This window comes from Megalopta genalis, chromosome 1, assembly GCF_051020955.1.
Source record: "Megalopta genalis isolate 19385.01 chromosome 1, iyMegGena1_principal, whole genome shotgun sequence".
NCBI classification, from domain to species: Eukaryota; Metazoa; Arthropoda; class Insecta; order Hymenoptera; family Halictidae; genus Megalopta; species Megalopta genalis.
The window spans coordinates 15468571-15491193 of NC_135013.1; the positions used below are offsets into that span (position 1 = coordinate 15468571).

General features: G+C 41.8%; 1 protein-coding gene across 2 annotated transcripts in view; it reads left to right on the forward strand.

The window, feature by feature from the left end:
* Nucleotides 1-6608: 6608 nt before the first annotated feature.
* LOC117222655 (uncharacterized) overlaps nucleotides 6609-22623 on the forward strand; it is a 437318-nt gene continuing 421303 nt past the window's right edge. For both annotated transcript variants that reach the window (XM_033474470.2, XM_033474478.2), the window contains exon 1: nucleotides 6609-7049. The gene's annotated coding sequence lies outside the window, so the exon portion shown is untranslated. The remainder of the gene's footprint in view (nucleotides 7050-22623) is intronic.

The window sequence follows — 22623 nt, forward strand, 5'->3', positions numbered from 1 at the left end:
TGATTTCGCGATTAACACGTTCCGTGCCGAGCTTTTTTTACACGAATCTTCACACTTTGATATTTTACTAAAACTTGATGTATTACGTGCAATTATTCATTCTCGTACACATAACAACGTAACAAAAACTTATCAACGCCCATTCTTGCGATGGAAATTGATTCTTCGGTTCTAATAATTTGTTAAATTCGGTTCTTGTAAACAATTTGTTCAGTTCACTGAGTAAACATGCAAGCGTGTACCATCGATGGTACACGTGGCACGGAACGTGTTAAACGGGGTATCTGTTGAATAAAAATTTTCCACAATTAACGTTTCAAACGGTCGGGACTAAAAGATTTGGGCGCGGAAGACGGAAAAGTGAGGTCGCTGAATCATCGATTCATTATTGGGCCGCGTTTTTATTTCTTCTGGTTCGACGAGCACCCCCGAAATGTTAATAACATTCGTACGAGCGACCCGGACTGAATTCTAAATATAAACACCGGGGATGATGCCAAGGGTTGGTCGAGGGGTGCGGCGGCAGAGATGTAACGGTGCTCGATAATCGTTTCGTGTACGCGCAGAAAAGAAGTTTCATTAGACTTAATGAGGCCTGCTTCCGTTCCAGCTGGGTCAGGAAAACTCTTGCACCCTTGCAGAAGTTTCCGCGGCGTTTTCGCGGGTCTAATTCTCCATCTTGTTTATCTCGTGACCCACTTGACACTGATACCTTCTCTTCACGCTATTCAAAAATTGCCGCACCGCCGCGCCGACGTCGCACACCTGCGCACGTAGTCGAATGCCGAAAACAAAGCCAGGCTTCGAGTTTAGGGTCGCCCGCGTACGGCGTGCCGTTTTCGGCAACGAGGAGTTACCGTTCGTCCAAAAGGACGAACCATGAAACACTTGACGTACCCGAAAGGGTAGCGTTCGCCCGCGTTGCCTACTTAAAATGCGCCCTTCCAGCGAACAACGTTCCCAAGGTGATGCGAAGTTCCGTGAAGAAACCTAATTAACCGCGAAATTATTTCAATTTTTATTGACGCTCGTAACCGTCCCAAGCGGTTCCCACGATGTTTAAACTTCGCTATTAAGCCTCGATGTTAAAACAAATTATTCGATATACATATATTGTGCGTGGTTTTTCGTACAAAATGAAAATCGTCCGTGTTAATTACAAAGTACGGCAGATGTATTCACTTTTTTCTCTTAATAATTGTACTGAGGTGAAAAACGATGCTTTTAAAATCCGTTTTTGATTACAAGCTGAGGGACAATTGGAGATAATTTACTATATTTTTTCCAGAGAAAAATTCTCAATAGTCGTTATCATTCTCGCTCGCGAAATTCAATTCCGAAGCGTGATCGAAGACAAACTATTAGCTTGGGGAATAAGTTCGTAGCGTTTTTATATTTTCTTTTATTTTACAACGATCTTTTGCTGTTTGACAAAGTGTATAATATTCATTCGACAGAGCTCTTTCTGCTCTACAAAACTGTGCTAATCATCTTTTTGAGTAATTTAATTTTTTATTACTTTTGAGGCTTAGAAGTGGAATATCCAGGAGGTAAAAAGCAACATTTTCGACATCTTCTCTTCTTCGCTTTTCATCGAGGCCACAAAGCTGCTGAAGCAGCCCGGGACATTTGCAACGTATACCGACAAATTGAAATTGAAGTTCAAAATATTGTTGACATAACCTTGACATAACCGCATGACATAAGCCTGACATATTCCTGATATAACTTTAAGACACCCCGGAAAATACGAATTGAAATTGACGTTCAAAATATTGTTGACATAACCTTGACATAACCGTGACATAAGCCTGACATATCCCTGATACAACTTTAACACAATCATGAAAATACAAATTGAAACTTACATTCAAAATATTGTTGACATAACCTTGACATAACTGTGACATAAGCCTGACATATTCCTGATATAAGTTTAACACAATCCTGAAAATTCAAACTGAAATTGTAGTTCAAAATAATGTTGACATAACCTTGACATAACCGTGACATAAGCCTGACATATTTCTGATATAACTTTAACCTTTTAGGCCCGACGCGCCACTATAGTGGCTTTCGCGGATGTCATCTCTCTAGACGACGCGCCACTATAGTGGCTAGCTCTAGTAGCTCACTCGCTCATCGTTTGAATCAAATAATCGTCTTCATATGCATTGTTTCACACTTCTTTTGTCTTCACATCGATTTACAACAGTCTACAGAGTGTCCCAAAAATGTCTCGCAAACCGGAAATAAGAAACTTCTGGGATAATGTGAAGTAACTTTTTCCTTAGCGAAAATGCAACCCGTGGCTTCGTTTACGAATTATTAACGAAAATCACTGACCAATGAGAGGCGAGCTCGCCTAGCGCTAGGTGGCCGAACTAATCGGCGGAACTGGGATTCGACCGCTCGACCGTTGGCGCCGTTGGCTCGGCCGCCTCGCGCCAGCTGTGCTGGGATTCGACCGCTGGCGCCGTTGGCTCACGCGAGCTTAGCTGGCGCGAGGCGACCGAGCCAACGAGCTGTCGAAACCCAGTTTCGCTCATTGGCTCGGCCGCCTCGCGCCAGCATATCTCACCTCTCATTGGTCACTGTTCTTCGTTAATAACTCGTTAACGGTGCCTCGGAGAAAATTTTTCTAAAGGAAAAAGTTGCGTCAAATGGCCTGAGGAACGCGCCACTTTCGGATTGCGAGACATTTTTGGGACACCCTTTATATACAGTATCAGACTCTGTACAGTACACATCAGACTCTGCCATCCAGAGAAATAGGCTCGCGCAGAATTCAGCCGTACCTAAAAGGTTAAAGATAAACGTTGCGCAGGTATTAGCGGCGAAGCAGAGCTGAATACTTTGTTCGCGGTTGTGTGTCTTTCCAGTTTTGCAGGTGTCGTCTCTAAGAAGGATCCGGGGCTCGGTCGAGACATCGATTTAACTTTGGTACCGTGGGCGAAATTGAAAGGTTACTCGGATCGAAAAATATGCTCGTCAGGTTGCTTGGCTGGTTCGAAGTTCGCGCGCTGCGGAAATACACAGAACGTTCATTACCCCGGTATTTGTCTTTAAAGTTACCGGGAGCAGGGGGGCAGGGGGCGCGGACATAAGGGAGCATTTTCAACTTTAACACGGTAATTTCGCGCATCAGCGACGTTCCCGCCGCGCGTCACCGTGCAGAGTGTGGCATCGGTTTAATTTCCAATGCCACCGCAAACGACAAAGTCGGCGAACTTCCATTGCCGTTTCCCCTCGCTCGTTCCCGACGACCCTGTCCCGCTGTGTTCGCCGATGCCAATTGCTGCACCGCGATCGGCCATCCGAACTTCTTCGTGCCTAATTGTTGTGGACCGTTTCGCGCCAGTTGGGCCTCCGCGGCTGTCTTCGAAAACTGGGTCACCTTTCGGAATTTATTGCCGCAGAACTACTAAACGACGCAGAGCCAAACAAATTTTCGCAATGTATTCGGACGTGATTCGATATAATCGATGAATTTTTGCCGAGTGCTTTTAGCGGCGCTTATTGCGCATTGGCAAGCGAGATTGGCAAGGATCGCTGGATTTATGATGAAATGTTATCGATATTCGAACTAGCATAAATTCGCGAACAAAAAATCGTGTAGGTATCTGCGTCGGTTCGTTTTAAAGCGCGAAGCCTTGGCTGTCATTGAACTGAATTTATTTTTTAAATTGTTTATTTGATAGCGATCAGCGAATAGAAGAATAACCGATAGTATTACATAACACTAAAATACATTTTTTATCGTTTGATCTTTTTACTCACGAGTCGTTCTAGTTTTAAAATGATTAAATAATTTTCCAGCTGATGATAAATAGTTTATGATTAAATTGGAAATTTTCTGTGTTCGTATCAAAATCGAGTAGCAAGAATACAGGAAATTAAGAACACATTAATTTAGAAATACGGCGAAGCTTATTCTCGATCGAATAAATAACGAAACAATTTTCTATTTTGCTCCAATTTGTTGGGCGACGGATAGACTATTTTTATTCTGCATACTGCACGCTTGCAGACTTCAGGAATTTTTGATACTTCGGCTCGCTGCGAGGGTTCGACACGTCGCGTCGGTGGAAGTAACATATTCGCACGAGAATTAGATTCGGAGCGCCACCGCGTCACCGGCGCGGAAGGAAAAAGGGGATGGTGGGGCATAGGGTGAGTGTAGGGTGCGTGCACGGGGGAAAGAAAGATGTGTGCAACGTGCGATGCGCGCCGAGAGATATGTGAGCCGAGTCGCTCGCCAAGACAAACGTTTTTATTACGAAAAATCAGGAGGCGAGACGAAATCTAGGACCGTGCGCAGTCGTGGCTTAGCTCTGCGAAGATGCTGGCCACCGTGCGTGGAATTTAACGTGGCCCGGACGAGACTTTTGGCGGAGAACGCATTTAACACGATCCTAAAAACGAAATTCAACTTCGAAACGTTTTGTAGTCGTACAATTCTCTGAATTGTTCAAAAGCAGATACATGCAGGAATCGATTAGTAAATTTTCAATTACGTCTGTATTTATTGCTATTTTTTATGGAACGAACGCAAATTGAAAAAATTGTGGCCCTATACTTTTGCTTATGTTTCTGTCGCCAGTGTCACTTTTGGAAATTCTTGCACGACGATACCAGCTTGTTCGCGTGATCCGCGGGATATTTTAATTAATTCGAATGTAAACTTCGAAATTTGATGCTCAAATATTTGTTATGGTTTCGTTTTATTACGCACGCGGTACGCGGGTATGAAATATATATCCAGGGGTGGAATGGTAGACGGGCTTATGGTAGCGAAAGGATTAACTTGACACAATTGGTGCGGTGGCTCGTTACTTTTTAACATCGGCCGCAAGATATTACCCCTTTGAAAAGCTTCATTCCCCTACCGTTCTCTTCTTTTTTTCTTTTGTTACAAATAGCGTAGATGTGGCATAACGTGAATAGTAAAAAAATGCTATTTTACTGCATCGTAACCGTGCGGTACGTTTTGACCCTCGGCTGGCGAAGATAAAGAGCGAAAAGGGGCAAACACGACGCAGCGTAAAATTTTTCTCGTGTACGTTCCTTTGGTTTCCATATGATATAGTGCACCTTTTTGTGCCGCAATTACTCTTCGCAATGAGATCAATGCGACCGCAGAAAATACCATGGCATAGTTTGTCTTGATCATGCCGCTCCGAACAATCTTTTTCTCAATCCTCTACAAACTACATATCTTTATTTTCGATAATTCGATGCTTTTCGAACGCTTTCCGCGCGGACAGCTTTACCGAGCATAAATATTTCTTTCAATCTCAAACAACTTTGTTCACGATACTCTAAAAATGACACACGCGCCAGCCATAAATATTATTCTATTCGAATATATTTCATTTTCAATTTGTATTACCGTGTGCATAAATATCGCTGTATCCTATATCGTTTATCCATATTTTTCACTGTTTGACATCTTTCAGACATCACATGTATTTACATGTGATTTTCTGAGTATTTACTCATAATCAAGAACGCATAAATTTAAATTCCATTGTCAACTTCAATTGTTATCAGTCTACCATTTATTGACTGCTGAAGACTAGAAAATTACAGGCTTTCCACTTTACGGTTTGAAATGATACCTGGACTAGTTTACTAGAATATTCATAATATTTACCACACTGTGAACATTCTCTAACTATCAGACTTCACTAACCACACTCATTTCAACGTTTATCCGAGTTGAAAGTCCTTGGCTTCGAGGCAAATCAAAAATCGTTGAAACTCTAGGAAACAAGTGGTGCTTGCCGGGGGTTCATTTTGTTTATATACCCTCTAATCACCCACGTCATTCTCACTCCCAATAGTAATCATATTAATACTAATCTATAGTACTGTAATGCTATATTATATACTATACTATATATATTATACTGTATATTATACTATATACTATATTATACATATATATTATACTATATACTATACTATACATATATATCTTACTATATACTGTACTATACACTGTACATATATATTATACTATATATTATATTATATACACTCTACTATAATACCATATTTATATAAATACTAATCATACATAATACTAACCACTAGACTGGATTTATTAAGATTCAGATTAAGACGACTACAAGAAGACAGTCATTTTTACATACTAGCGTTTCTTACGATTAACTTAGACAATTTTCATTTCGCACAAAGATCCGCAATATACTCGTCAGAGTTCAATCTCTTTGCATCTGGGACGAAACAAAATGTTCCAGGAGACAAATAGTGACTAACGGGTGTTAATTTCGTTTACTACCCTCTATATTCCCACTTCCTCTAATGCTCGTCGCGGTTCGAACTTCTTATATACAGAACCGAAGAAAAATTGTCGAAACTCGAAGAAACAAACAGTGACTCGTGGGGGTTGTTACCGTGGAGAGGGTTAAGTCTGGCTGTTGCCCTACGCCCCGCCGCCCCAACGGCCTAGGGATCCGTAGGGTGGCTCTCTCCTGCCAACCAGCCAGCCAATCCCCACCCTCTCCCTCCCGTCGGTAGCGCCACCGTGTGGCAGCTTTCTCAATCGCTCTGGTGGGGGTGGTCAGTCGGTCTCTGTCTGTCGCGGGCTGGTGGTCGGGGTGTTGTCGGAAGGGTGGAGGTGTCGGGCGCCAGTCGCTACGCGGACGTTGAGCTCGGGATTCCCCGTGTCGTGCCCGCCGAGACATTTTTCCCCGAGTCGATTCCTGATCGGGCGATCGCCTCGCGTTTCGATCAACCTCGATCTACCGTTTCATCGCTATCCCTTTTTTTTTCTTCGAATTATTTCTCGAATCGATATCGGCCGTCCCCCCCGGACGCCTCAGGGGATCGGCAGCCCGATAGATCGGGATCGGCCGCGTGTGCTCGCGATCTAGTGACGTTTTAACAGTGCCGATCTGTGTGGATCGTGACGATCACGATGATGATTTCCCGAGGATATTCGACTACTGTGCACCGCCCCCGAGGACTTTAAAGGATACCGATCGCGTCGAGGACCACGCCGATTCGCGACCCCGTCCCGGGTAAGTGGATCTCGGGATCGATGGATCGCACGAGTAGTTTTATCAAGATCATTGGCCCCTGTGGTTTTCGTGAGTTCGGTGAACCTGCTGGCCGCCCGTTCCGTCTCCCGTGCGTGTTTCTCGTGTTCCCGAGCGATTTCGGTGTGGACGGTGGTGGGGACAGTGAAGTTGATGGGAATACCACTGTAATTAGTGGCGTATTTTAATTGCTGGGTTAAGTGGCCGGAGAGTATCGGGTGTCGAGGAGCTTATCCAGGCGTGCCCGCTCAGATTAGGTCGCCTTAATTAATTTTTCGAATGTTCGAGCGCCGTCGCCCGAAAGGACTTTCCGTCCTACTGAACGGGGGCGTTAAATATTCCGGCAAACGATGCCGCCGTTGGCGACGATGGCAGAGTTCCGCGGTGACGGGAATCGCCTAAGAAGATTGCGAACTTGCGCTATAATTGCGGTTTATTGGAGCAATCTGTGCCGATTGGAATTGTGTAGGGGACGTTTTTGGCGGTTGGAGCTGTTTTATGGGGTTCGGGGAGCGATTTGGCACCGTGTCCGTCACTGTGCAGCTATCAGAATTTCGACGGTTCGTTAATTTATTGTTTGCTTTTTGTTCTTCTTTCTTTCTTAGTTTTCATCGTTTGTTTTAATTAGCAGGTGATCGCAGTGTCTGAGGTCTTGATTCGCGTGCGAGCTCATTGTACTCTGTTATCAGCTACGCAATCTCAGGGCAGGTTAAACGATCTGCTGCAGTTTATAGCGTAGACACTAAGTACCCTAATCTTGCTTTTGTTACCTGCCGCGCAGCGGAATTACTTTGTGGATCGAGGATTTAGGGCCTGGTGGTGGGCTCCCCGAATTTATTCAGCCGTGTTTAACAGGATCTTGCCCGAGAGATCGTACTAATTTAGTTTTTTTTTATGGGACGAACGTCGCCATGGCAGCCATGATTTGATCCATTAGGATTCTGTTAAACTTTATTCCCATGTTTTCGAGTTTATCCGTGTTCGAGATGTGCGACGATTCTTTCGTTGGATCGTACGAAGTACAGAAGATATGTAGAACAATTCAAACTCTTACGTTACGAGACTAAAATATCTGCGAAACGTTAGTGGGCCTCCGTGGACACGAGACATGTCGTCCGGGATCTAAGTAGGTTGTTTGTCATGGTTTCATCCGATTAGAACCAGATTGATTGGAGTTAGAGTTGATTGTGGTGGTCCTATGTCAATTTTCCCTGTGTTTGCCAATCGAGCCCCTTGTACCGCTTTGACACACTTTTCTCGGTATACACAGAGTGGACGGTATACGTTGCCATAAAGGTTGGAGGGCAATAAACTGTGCACACCGTTTCATTATTTGCGACCTGTTCGAACGGCCTTAAGCCTGCAGGCACAGAATCTCGATTAACAACGAGGCCCACATCTGATTTTCTATGGAGACATTTGCGAATTCAATTATTCATCTGTTCATTGTATTTACCGTTTACTATTGTGGGAATTCGACAGTAGGGTAGTTAATCACATTAGAATTCTTATTCTCTTCGACATAGGAAGTTGCATATTTAATTGTTTACGTTGTCATTTTGTTTATATTTTAACTGTTGCGACAGTTTGACAGAAAGGAACTGATTGCGGCAGATTTTTCGTTGTTCAACGATGTAATTAGAAGCTTGCGTAGTGTAACAAATGTAACATTCAACGCGCAATTATACGTATTTAAAAAAAAAAAACGACTATTTCACTGGATCGATGATAATGTGCAACTTTATTCGACCATTCGTCTTCGGTAAAATTATATCGAAATTGATGACAATGATCGCATAGCGAACCTTTTCGACTCTATTACATCATCCGAAACGCTATGCCTCAAACGAAAAGTCCTCATTCTAAATTTGCGACTCATCTTCCTACAAGCAATCCCCCCACGTCATAAAACTTTCTGCGATGCATCCATCAGATAAACTGCAGCTCCTTCGGATTCAAATCGCGAGATCATAAAGTTCAACACTCGAACTTCAATTCTGGATTACTCTGCCATTTTTGCTTCTGCATCTTCGAGAGATTTCGCGAGTACTATCGTCGAAAGTGTACCGTTGCGACGGCTAGCCCCCTAAAGGGATCCGTTCGTTCGGAAATCATCGTCGGTCGGCTCAACGGAATGAACGGCTTCGACTGCCGCCAAGCAATTAGACGATGGACCTCGATAATCGAACGGCGAGCTGCTTCGATTATGGTTGGCCGGCCGTTCTACTCTGTTTTTCAATCTTGTCCACGCCTTGATGATACGACCCACTTTCGCGAAAACGTGAGCTGTGTCGCGGAACAGGGATTTCCTCGCGGCCGTGTTTAGAACGGCGTGTTTTTCAAAAGTTTCGCGAAACTTTCTTGATTTAGCGTCCCGGATCTTGAGTCTCGCCCTTTTTCCGAGGCCGCTCTTGAATCCGGAATGCGCTCGGTTTTGCACCGGCGGCATTGTGCGAACATTTCGCAGCGCTTCTTGCGCTTCGGGGTTTCGGGGGAAGACTACCGGGGGGATTCTGAAGTGGCTCAGACCGTGCTGTGTGTTCGGTACTTTAAGCAAGCTGTTTAGAATCTGCGAAAATTGTCTAGCTTCCGTAGGCTGTCCCGGAAAGTCGGAAATGCTGGGGCATTAGTGATGGAATGCCAATTTTGCGAGATCGTTTAGTGTCCGATTCAGCACCCTGAAATGGTCCCGATCTTTTTTTTTTTTAAATTGAAATGACTCTACAGCGAGGTGCATTCTTCTATTTTTAATTAAAGCTATCGAATGTTTGAAAAATTTCTGCAGGAATGCAATTTGAAATCGATTCCAAATAATTCCGTAGAATTCAATCATTTTTATTGGAAACATTGGATAGAATTTCCGAAATTTTCGATGTGATTTCGAATCTTTTTTTAGACCATAATGCACCTGTCACAATGTGCGTTTACCCGGCTTTAATTTGTGCCATCAAGTTTAAAAATTCACGTGGGAATGCAATTTGAAATGGCTTCGAAGCGACTCCTTAAAATTCAATTGTTTTACTCGGAACCGTTGGGCAAGGTTTGGGAACTTTTCAATAAGATTTCGGATAGTTCTTTTTAATTAAAATAAACTTGTTATATGAAGCGCTTTCTTCCAGCATTAATTTCAGCTATTAAAAAGTGGAAATTTTCCACCGAAATACAATCTAAAATCGCTTCGAAGTAATTCCTTGAAATTTAATCGTATTAATCAGAGCCATCAGATAAGGTTTCCGTGTTTTTCAATACGATTTTGAATTTTTGTTTAAACGAAAATGGATCTCCAATAGAGTGTGTTCGCAGATCTTTAACTTGTGCTCTAAAAATCTAAAAAGTTTCTAATAGAAGTGATTGATTTTCATTGAAAACAGATAAACGTCGATCTCGCTTATTAACGTTAAGCAAGAAAGTTTCTGCAAACGTTGATCGATTAAAAAATTTGAAATTTCTCGAAACAACTCTATATTTAAGTAAATTAAATATTTTGATTTCTCCTACAAAATGTTGCTTGTTCAAAGATAATCGAGATCGCTTCACGGTATATCGTTGTTATCGTAGTAAATCATGATTAAAAACAGTTCGTTCGATTCTGCGGGGACACCCTATACGTATACTCCACGAAACATGTCCGACAGGATAATCCGGCAAACGGGTGTCGTCGCTGCTACAAAGCAGACATCCCCGTTTTCCTGTTTTTTCCTCCCACGCCCTACCTCTGTCTGCCCCCATTCGTTTTTTTAATCATTTTTCAGCGTCGCGGGTAATCGGTGAACCGCTTTAACGCAACTAAAACGCATCGTAAAAATATATGAGCCGATAAACGTGCAACGGTGTTTACGTTAAGCGCAACTTTCCGTGGAATTAAATCGGGAACGAGCTACTTCGACACGCAACATTATCGCGCCGATTTTCCGAATCCTGCGGTGTCGCCCGTTTCGAGGAAGCATGGAGGGTCGCGAAAACCATTTTCCCCGTGCGAACCGTGTGCGCCGGATGGGCTCGGTGTATTTATCTTCTCTGTCTTCTCTGCTCTCCGCCGGTTTCCTTATTTTCCGAACTTTCTGCTCGCTCCGACGGGCTAAGCTTATTTTCGAACAGTCTCTACGTTTTCCGAAGCGAAAGCTGAATCGCTCGACTTTCTTAACCTATAGAAAAATTCACCCCGTCCCCATCGAAAGAACGGCGGCGATGGCAAAGTTGCGCGTATCTCACCCTGCGGAGTTGCAGAGAATTAAGCGAAGATGATCCATATTTTGATTCGCCCAGTGCTTCGAACAAAATTATATTTTTTCAATCGATCGTGCAGTGAACAAATTGATGGAATAAAGTTAAGGCTTTTTTACGACAGTGTTGTAGCAAATTCAGTGGAAAAATTTACCTTTTTTCCGAAACGACAGTTTAACCGTTCGATTTTCTTAACCACAGAAGCATTCGGCGCGTTCGATGGAAAGGGCGGAACTCATGGGAAATCGTGCAAAAAGCACTACTCGCTTTTCCAGAAAATTACGCGAGCACATTTATATTTTTAAGCGAACGGGATTATATTTTTGCTCGTCGGTGCTGCGAACAAAATTATATTTTTACTCGACGGCACGCGATAAAAAAAGAAAACAAAATAATAAAGTTATAGTTTTATGCGACACAGTGTCGTAACAAATTAAGCGGAAAGAATTCACATTTTTCGAAGCCGTCGCTTCGAATAGCTGGCCGTGCAGATGAACAATTTTCGAAGCTGTCCGTTGTTTTCGTCGGAAATTGTTTCCAGGCCGTTCCAGGGCAGAAAGAGTCCGCGTTACCCGGGATTAATGACGTCACTGAATTTCGTATGAAATGGCCACACGACGGGCGGCAAAAATACTGTAAATTACATAATGGCCGCGTCGCTAATTCGCGGCGCTCTCGCAGAAACGAGTTTCATTGCACCGGCAATGGTCGCCCGTTTAAATTAATCGCTCCGTAGGAATTATTCATCGGTCTTCAATGCCGAATGCGTATGTCTGCGATTTTCCCAGGTTTTTCTGCAATTCCTCGGCAGAATGTGTAACATTTGGCCTAGATTTTCAATAGGCAACTGCGTTTAATAGGCGGTGGTATGTTTTATAAATAATATTCACTGGGAAACCATTGTAACCGAGCATTCTAGAAACATAAAGTAGGATTTTATTATATTCCTCTAATCATTGTCTGCATCCGTAGCGAAATTTGCTATAATATATTTGTTATAATGTGCTATATTTGCTGTAATATTACACTAGACGCGAGTAATGTACACTGTTTTACAATAATAACAAGATTTGCGCTAATCTTGTATGATTTTTCTATTATAATATACAACTGAATATAGAAGATAATCAATAAATTTCTCATAGAAGCGTTTATACAATATATCGGTAATTGTAAAAGAAGAGATCGGAAAGCGTTTAACCTGGATTAGTAGCTGTTAATCGATACCATTCAGAAAATCTGATCTTATTACACGAAGCATAAAAATAGTCGAAAATATTTCACGTACGAATGGGCTTCGGTGAAAATTAAATCTCATTTTTTACCAGAGTCGCGCAAAATTTTATTCGGACGATGGATACGAGATAAGGATTAACGGATAAAATTTTATTCGATATTATCGGTTAGATATCAAATCGAATAAAAATTTAACTACATAACAATTTGTCCGAGTAAGATTTTTTATTCGAATAAAAATTCATTCGAATAAAAAATTATTTGTTAACCGAACAAAGTTTAATGTATAATACACATATTATATTTGCATTATTGTTCGAATAATTGTGCAATCTTTATTCGAATAATTTATTTGAATAATTTATTCGAATAAAAGATGAAGAATCCTTCGAACAGATAGAATAATAGTCATGCGAATAAACTATTCGATTAAAGAGAATTCATTCGAATAATTATTTTAGATAAGTATTTATATATATATTCGAAACAATTCGTACAAAGTCGAACTCCGATCGATACATCTTCGTTCGTCGTCGTTCAATGTATCATGTTTGTATTATTCATTAAATACAAAACTGCGAAAAAAAAGACAGAAGAATTTAAGAACACTGCTATATACTATGCTCGCCTTATACTGACATTATTCGACGAAGAAGTACGTCTTCTTCTATCTTCTGCTTTCAACGCTTACTTTAGAAAATTTGCAACCTGCATAAAAGTCCGCAGTCTGTTTGTTACTTATTTATCGGTAACGCGAAATGTCCCCCGATTTTTGCTGTTCAGCAAGGCAGCGAAAACGACGGTGATGGGGGAAACAACGACGATTCAGAATTCTCCGCGATCGACCGGATCGAAATCGCAAAAACGTGCAGAGACCGTTTCCCGTTTCCGCGTTAATTGTTCCGTTCTTCCGGCGCCGTGGCCGGAAGCGAGACGAGCCGACGCGGAACGGCGTCAACGGGCAATTCCGCGACATAATTTTGAAAAACCGCGGCCACGGTGTGTATCATCGGTTCCCGATAGGCTCGCTTTATTACCAGTCGTTCCGCGGCGCACAATATAGGAACGAAACGCGTTTTCGTCGAGCCTCGCGCGATTGACTATGGTCGCCGTTCGTCGATGCCGCAGCAGTCGCGCGTGTTTAAAATAAACTACAATCGAAATCGTGTCCGTTGTCATCGCTGACAATCGACCGACAAAACGTTAACATCCGTTGATCGTAAAAGTGATAAACACGCTCGAATATGCAAATACGCGGCGCGCGCGCGATCGAGCGATGAGAGCGTTCAGCGGATGCTGATATTATTTAAATGAAAGTAATTATGCCGTAAAGTTGATCACGGGAACAATGATCTAAGGTAATGCGATAAATTTCCATGGCCGGGTTCCGCCGCCTCTTAATTATTACAAATTAATTTGTTCGATAACGGGACCGGTGCCCGGTTCGAATTCATTTATTATTTAACTGTTGATTGCGCTACTTAATGTGCCGAGCTTCGCTGAACAGAGGCGAAATAATTCGGCGGGTCATCGATCGCTGTCGATATTTTGGTAGGGGTGGGGGGGACTATTCTGACGTTCTTTTAGAAACGATTAGCTGTTTATTTTGCTGTAATTATCTATTCGCCTTATTAAAAGCTAATTTATATAGTTATAGTTATAGTGGGATCTCGTCTGTAGGTGAACTAGTTTTTATCGATGGTATTACGGACAGAATGAAGTATTCGGACATTTTTTTTTTTTTAATTTAATTACAAGTGCTATAAATATGGGTATACGTACAGTTTTAAGTTTTATCAGAACAGTGATCCTAAACGCAAGGCCAGAATTGTACAGGAATATTGATTAAACAATTGTCCAAAAGTACTGCATTCTCCTCCTCGATCGCCTGATTTAAATCCAATTGAAAATTTATGGGATCGATTGGACCGCAAAATTCGTACAACACCTACAAAGACAACAACAAAGATAAAACAACGTTTGTTAGACGAATGGAAACGGATTTCGCCGGATGATTTAAATAAAGTCATCTGTAACATGCCCGAGCGATTACACGAAGTAATAAAACGAAAGGGTCAACCGACAAAATATTAATATTATGATAACATGTGTAAAAAGATTTTCATTTTATATAAAATTAATGTGATTCGTTCACTGTGTTCGAATATTTTTGCGACGTAGAATTTTGTCACAATCTTGTTCATCGCTTATTATACAAAAAAACCATGTGGAGTAAATAATCAAAATTTATGTTTCAACTTACTTTAAGAAGTTCTTTATTGTAGGAGGAAGCAATTGCTTCAATAATACTATCTTAAGCAATATAAAGGGGCAATAATTCTTCTAACAATACGGTGTCCGAATATTAATGCGAGTCACTGTATGTAAAGACACGAAGAGATTGTATATTGAGCAATCAATTTTCTAATTATCCATTTTCGAGTGTTTTGCAAAGTGAATTATTATCACTTTGTCTCGAGTGTTGAAATCATAGGAAAATAGGAAACGATTCCAAAACGGTTCCAAAAATTTGAATGCGTCGATCAAAAATGCATCGATGCAAATAGAATAACGTTTCAGCTGGAATTTCTTATTGGCTCGCCTCGCGTATGGAATTTTTCCAATGCGATTCGTTGCGGTAAAGCTGTTTTGGAATAATAAAGAGCCGTGTCCATTTACAGTAACGTTGCCGTTACAATTTTTCGCCCGGCGATTCCAAATAATTCACGATCAGTGGCACGATGTAGTCAACACGTTGGCCGCCGCGCCGCGCCTGTAACTGCAAAAGTTCTGCCAAATCAAAACAGGTTTTTTCATCGAGCCGGCCACTTCGAAACCAATATTTATCGCGGCGGATAATCTTTTAACCCTCTTCGGTTACCGCGCGGCTCCCGCAGAGATTTATTCAATTCAATACACCCATCCGGAAGATTGATGCGTCCTAAGTAATCACGTTTATCTTTATCGTAGGAATATTTTAAAGATATTAATCATTATGTTCGAGTTCAATAGCGAACGAAACAATTGCAATTGTTACATTCTTTTGAAACTGTTCAAAAAATTTGTCACATTTTAAGGTCTAAAATCTGTGAGATGCGAAAAGTTGTTCCAGAGATTATCCAATGTTAATCGCGAGCATTGATGCCTTTATTGTTTTGCGAATATTAACGAACGCGCGACAGCTTAAAATACGAAACAGTAGGAGTCTCTTGAATTGTTTAAAAAAATGGTTACACGATTCCACATTTATTAAAATTATTTGGAGAAGGGAATTGCAGTTTAATTCGGCATCAAAATCCGCGGCACCACCGTTGCGTTATCGAAATTATGAATTTCCGCTGAAAATTAACTTCAGTAATTAATAAGCCACTCAATGTTTAGCTTCGGACGACATCAATTTCTACTTAATTCCACGCTATGCAGAATAACCGGAAAATGTACGAAAGAAATATTCTCGGGAATAATTTGGCTTTTGTATCGAATGGAAATGAAACATACATTTTGATCAAACATTTTGATCGAACATTTTTAAATATTAAATAACATTTTAATCAGTTCATGTCGTCGATTTCACGTCTAGAAAACAAATCGAAAACAAATCGAAAACAATCGTATATCCTACTTCGTTCTGCGCACTCGTTTATTTCTTTTTCTCCAAGCGACTTCCTATTTTCTACTATGAGCCCGAACTCCCTTCGGAAGATGCGGCCTCGTAGAATGGTCGAAAAGAAGTTCGGTTGAAGTTGGTAACAGGCGAAGAAGCGTCCCGTTCAACTAAAATGAAAAGGTCACCGTAGAAGAATGCGTCCCGTAGCAGCCACCCTCTCATGAACACCGATAATCGACAATCGGATAAACTGTTCGGGTCTCTGTCTGTCTGCATCCTTTTTAACGGGTATCCTCGTCTGTGAAGTTTCGGCGTCTCGAAACTTCGAAAAAAGACGAAGAAGAGAAGGAAAAAAAAGCGAACTGCTAGGCCGAGGGGAAAATCTATTGGAAAAGAATAGTACTATTTCAGTGGCTCTGAAGTATCGACGTTCGCCTCGCATTAAATTCCAGTAAATTCCAAGGACTTAGAGACGAATCTTTTCCTGCAACAATGGCATTCATAAATGTACGTGCACATGTATATGTAAATGTTATACAAATCAGCAGATTGTGCTTTTATTATTTTTACCGTCTTTTTGTTTTATTTTCTGTAGTATTTTTGAATCGCGAATTTACACATAGCAAAAGTACAGTAAATTCTCTCCCTAGAAGGCTCGGAGCTCGGAATTGAAAACGGTAATCGCCAGATTACTCAGACACGATTCTTCGAGGCTCGCGGCTCGCTTTTATGGGAATTCGGGGCAGTCGGCAAAAAAAGGCAGCAACCAGCATGCCGATGTACACTAATATGAATACATAGTAATGCTGGAATAAAAAGGATGACTTAACTTTTTTATTTCTATTTTCTTTGCCATAATTTGAAGCCTATTCGGAGGCTACATGTCACAATTCGAAAGCAATTCGGAGGCCATATGCCACGATTCGAAGGCAATTCGGAGACCACATGCCACGATTCGAAGGCAATTCGGAGACCGCATGCCACGATTCGACGGAGATTCTTACCTGACTCGCATCCAAAGCAGACGATTTTGTGTTGTTTTCCGGGAATTCGCGTCGCGTGCCACATCACACGCTTGACCGACTCCGTCGACTCTTAGCATCGATGTAGCAATAAATTACATAAGCGTAAGATTAGTACAGAGAAATTTAGAAATTTGCAGCAACCCGAAATTTGGAATTTCCGGGAGAAACTACTGCAATTTGTACAATATATACAGTAAATTCTTTGCAATTGTTTCGTAGCTCGTAAAGAAAAATGGACAATGTTGAAAGAGGAGTCAATAACTGTTCTCTTCCCAAATTTCCCACTTTTGTTTACAAGTTGAAGAACAATTGGGGAGAATTTACTGTATTCTTCAGTACGAAATTGACGTTCTTCTTTCGTATCGTTTTCGAATAGAACGCTGATAGTGTCTATAAATTGACGTGTCATATCTCTCTTATGTAACAACGAAGTACTAAGAACTGTTCATCAGTACATTATGTATTATATATTTTTTAAAAGAAAATTACCATTTTACAACAAAACTGGAAGTTATTACTCTTCGAACTCAGTGTAGACGTATAAGTGAACCGCAAATCTTAATACTGATCGTTATGAAAATCTTTATTTCCCGCGAGTACGATAAATGTGCCGTAAAATACGCAAGAAAGTCGTATAACTCGACAGAAACCAAATATACTTTGCGAGGAAAATATACAGATCAACGAGAACCAGCGTCAAGTAACGGTATACTTTCTGTGTTTTGCAACGAGCAAAACACAGTTCAAATGCGGACTTGCAAAAAGATCCGAAAGCAGGCGAAGTCGCCGCAGGAACGTATGATACGACCCGAAGCAAGTACAAATAATTAAAAATAAGAAACGAGAGAGTTCCGCTGAAGCGGCGGGCGAAAAGGTAAAACGAGCAGAAGCAGTAGTTTCCGATCAAAGAGCAGCTTCATGGAGTTAGATAGAATCGTGGAAGGTTCCGCGAGTGGTTTTTCGAGCCGGGGACTCGCCTTCGAGTCGCAGTAACTCGGACTCCCTTTGCGGCGAACGTAGTTATTTGCCGGTACTTTGAAAACTGCGAAAAGATTGTTTGCTGGAATAAAGTTTACAGGGGTCGGGGGTTTCAAACGAACAACGATACGCTAACTTATACGGCGCACGTACCTTGGGATACATCGAGAAAAACGAAGAGAGAGAAGGGGTGAAAAACAAAAAGAGAGAAGGACGCGGAGACGGAGAAGCAATGAAATAGAGAGAGAGGGGGGGGAGTAGAGGAGATAAGAGTTCGGCACAGACTTTTCGTTTATCGACGTTAAAATATCCTCGAGTACGAGGCTGTAACGAGACCAACAAAAGGCATCCGACGAAGAATTCTTACCTCGAAACCCGGAGAACAAACGTTGGCTCGCGTGCGAACGGCAATCTCGGGTCACGCGTTTAACAACGCAATTTATATGCGTCCCCCGGTCGATTTACATGCGAAAGAAACGGCCGAGAAGTGCCTGCCGGACAACAATAGATATTTACACCGGCGAGTTTTTGTCACCGGACACCGATGAAATATCGCCGCGACCGTTCCCGTTTACCACCGCCATGGAGAAGCCTCTACAAATCGGAACATTCTCGCCAGAACGCCCTGGTCAATGCACGCTGTTGCCTGCAGGGACGAGTTCTTCTGATTTTCGGCTAAAGCGAACACTTTATCGGCGAATAATCGACAGAGTTCGATCACTAGAAATGTCCACCAGTGTTACCGGCCTTCGTTGCATCATTATTTTTAATAACGTGCAACGTTCCGAAATTTCGAATCAATTTATTAAAGGGTTAGGACAGAGTAACAGACACATTCTCTCTCTCTCTCTCTCTCTCTCTCTCTCTCCCTCTCTCTTATCTTATTATATAATTATAAAAAATACTTATGATGTTCTGAAAAATAGTTCATTCTTATGTCTTTTGATTTTTTTATCAACCGGTGTACAACTGTACCAGTGTAGCAAAAATAGAATAGACATATCCTATATTATATATGCAAAAATAAATATATCGGATACTATTGTCGAAGAATTGATCCGCGAATGAACTGAGTTTCGCCGAATTTCGGTCGACGACGGAAACAACCCCGTTACGGTCGCGCAAGCAAATCGACGAAAAAATCAAAATGAAACAGTGAAAAAGCTTCGAACGATGATCCAAGCCATCGAAGCAGTTCAAACATTTATTTCTCGAATTTATTTCGAAATGTGTTCGACTCGCGAAGCGTGCGGGTATTTCCGCGTGGAACCGGCTGTCGGACGGCTCACCGGCCCTGTTAATCACGCGATGCGTAAAAAACGTTAGAAAATTGACCGGAAGGGCGGCCCGCGGGCAATGCCGGCACCGATGGTGGCCCGATGGTGGCTCGATGATGGCTCGACGGTGGCCCCGATGGCGTGTGGACTGGCGAGAAAAAGAGAGAGAGAGAGAGAGAGAGAGAGAGAGCGAGAGAGTGAGCGAGAGAGAGAGAGAGTGAGTGAGCGAGAGAGAGAGAGAGAGAGAGAGGGAGAGTGAGCGAGAGAGAGAGAGAGAGAGGGAGAGTGAGCGAGAGAGAGAGAGAGAGAGAGTGAGCGAGCGAGAGAGGGGGGAAAGAGAGAGCGGCAGGTGACGGTAACGCAGTTTGCTTCCTGTATCGAACAATCGAAGCGAGGCGCAACGCGCGTGACGACTGTACAAAGGCAGATGCAATTTGACGCATTGTGAGCCGTACGCGAGTGGGCCGTGTGGTGCGACACGCCATCGAGCTATACGCTCCTGTCGGTTTAGCGAACTCGCTGCACTCTTTCCTTGTTCGCCACTTATTGGTTTCTATTTGCTACGATATGCGCCTCAGATGTGGCACGACCCGCGGAAAAATTGGAAAAGGGGTGGAGGTTATGAAATTTTAAAGATCCTTGGAGTTGCAGTCAACCCTTGCACAAGATAGCTGAAACAGTTCAGTGTTCCTATGTACAGTGAAACCTCGTTTAACAGGGGTTTTAATTATCCGCGGTTTTGATTGTTCGGTGTGAGAATCGCGATACAATTAAATTGTCGCTTAGCGTTGTATATTGCATATACTTATCTGTTATAAGATAAGTTATTAAATGAGAATGTGATATAGTAGTTGTGAAAAAAGGTGGCTCAAGACTTTGTCAACGTAAGATTATTATATATATATAATAATAATAATAATAATAATAATAACAATATATATAATATATAAATGTAATAAATATAATATATATAAATAACATAATAATAATAAATATATATATATATATATATATATATATATATATATATATATCTTCCGAATCTCGTATTATTTGACACGCATTTTCTATTCTACTGAATTTTATTTTTGTAACCTGCATCAAGTGTCAAATTGTTCCTAATTTTACCTTATGTTAGACAATTTTAAACAATTGGTTATCTTCCTAAAAAAAAGTCTAATTCTATTATCGACCGAATATTCGACCTCTGTGAGTCAATATTTCTTGTTTCTTAATGATTTCTGAGAATACTAAGTCGCGATTCTTCGAGCCTCGCTGCTCGTTTTTATAGAAACTCGGGGCAGTTGGCAAAAAAAGACAGTGGCCAGCATGCTGGTGTGCATAAATATGAAAGCATAGTAATGCTAGAATAAAAACGATGACTTAACTTTTTAGTGATTAGATTCGAAGGCAATTCGGAGGCCACATGACACGATTCGAAGGCAATTCGGAGGCCACATGCCACGATTCGACGGTCACGTACCTAGTATCTACCACATATCTTCTATCTCTGCGGTTTTTCTTACCTGATTCACACCCAAACAGGCCATTTTGTGTTGTCTTCCAGGAAATCGCGCCGCGTGCCTACGCGTAATACACAGGCGTAGAACTAGAGCACAGGGAAATTCACAGCGATCTGAAATTTGGCATTTCCTGGAGAGAAAGCGACAAAGCCACGCCCACTGAGAACGCTCCAATCGAAGAAAGTATGGTAAACAGTCTTCTGTTAGGGCAACACAGTCACGTCCGCTCAGGCTACTTTAAATAATAATAGCAACAACAAAACTTCTTCTACCCAAGACTTTGTCAAGATTCAAAAATATCGTGCCTCTGTTAGGTTCTTATAAATCATTCATACGAATAAGCCTCCCCATAAGACACTATCCATGCTTCGTCTAACTCGAGAGCAACGTCAACACGATTCAAGAAAAGTCAGCAGAATAAACATTCTACCGTCGACATTGTCGATGTTCGTAACTGCTAGGCTCTTTTGGACACTGCCAAATCCCCTGCACGCGATCCATGAAATCATCCAGATTCATCGTCATCGACCGTAGACGCGTTTCCGCCGTAATGAATGCTAACGAGTGAACCGGGTCCTTTCGGCTCCGGAATCCGCTCGATTGTCACTGCCCGGCCAACCCGAAACGCGTGCTCTCCGACGCGTCACGCGTCCAACGAATTGTATCGACAACCATTCGCCGAACCTTCTTTGTCATCATGGTGTGCGCCATGCCATACGTGTCCGAGAGCAGAATCCTATCGCATCGGCCGTTTTTGCACGGCACTTTGTTTCTCCCGTGCGATTCTTCGCGTCCCGACGAACGCGGAACGATATTCAATTGTCGCGCGGAATTAATCGCCCCGTCGTCGCGACGCGGCTCCAGTTTTTCTGCCGGTTCGTGATCGCTGCTCCCGATGAGTCATTGCCAATTTAACTTCTGTCGCGCGTCTTTTGTTCGAGTTTATTGCGCAGCTTCTTTCATCTTCCTCCGTGAATAAGTGCTTCTTTCGGTACCGGTAATTGAAAGGAGCGTCTTTCGTTTTCCTTAGTTTGGGTTGTTTATGGAGATACAGTAAATTCTCTCGAATTTTCCATCAGCTTGTAAAGAAAACTAGGCTCATTTTTATGGTTGCCGATTGTCAACAATTATCAAAACGAGCTGCGGGGCTCGAAAGATCGTATCTCCTCTTCCCAAATCGTCTATGTTTGTTTATAAACTGTAGGATAATTAGGGAGAATTTGCTGTATATTGTGAACGTTCTTGATGATCCATGGTGGTTTATGAAATGCGAGTTTGCGAGATGCTTTTGCAGGCTGTGTTACTAACACTTTATTTATTGGAATACTGTTAACCAGTTAGCTGTTGCAATTTCTTTGAAAAGTATGTAGGTTACTGGAATTATACTAGATATGTTCGATTTTCTTCATATTTTGTTTAAATAAAACACTTCCATAAAAAATATAATTTAATAAAGAGTATCAAAGAGTATATGCATACATATATCAAAGTATATAAGTATATATAAATATTCTTCTTAACCAGTTAGCTGTTTTTGACAAGCATGCTCGTTATGAAGAAATGGAAACGAAACATCCAACTGGTTATTAATAGGCTTTTCAATAACTGGGCTGTGTGTAATTTATTGCATGCTCTAAGAAGCTACCTACTGTTGATCTTCGATATTAAAAGAACTATTTTAGAGAG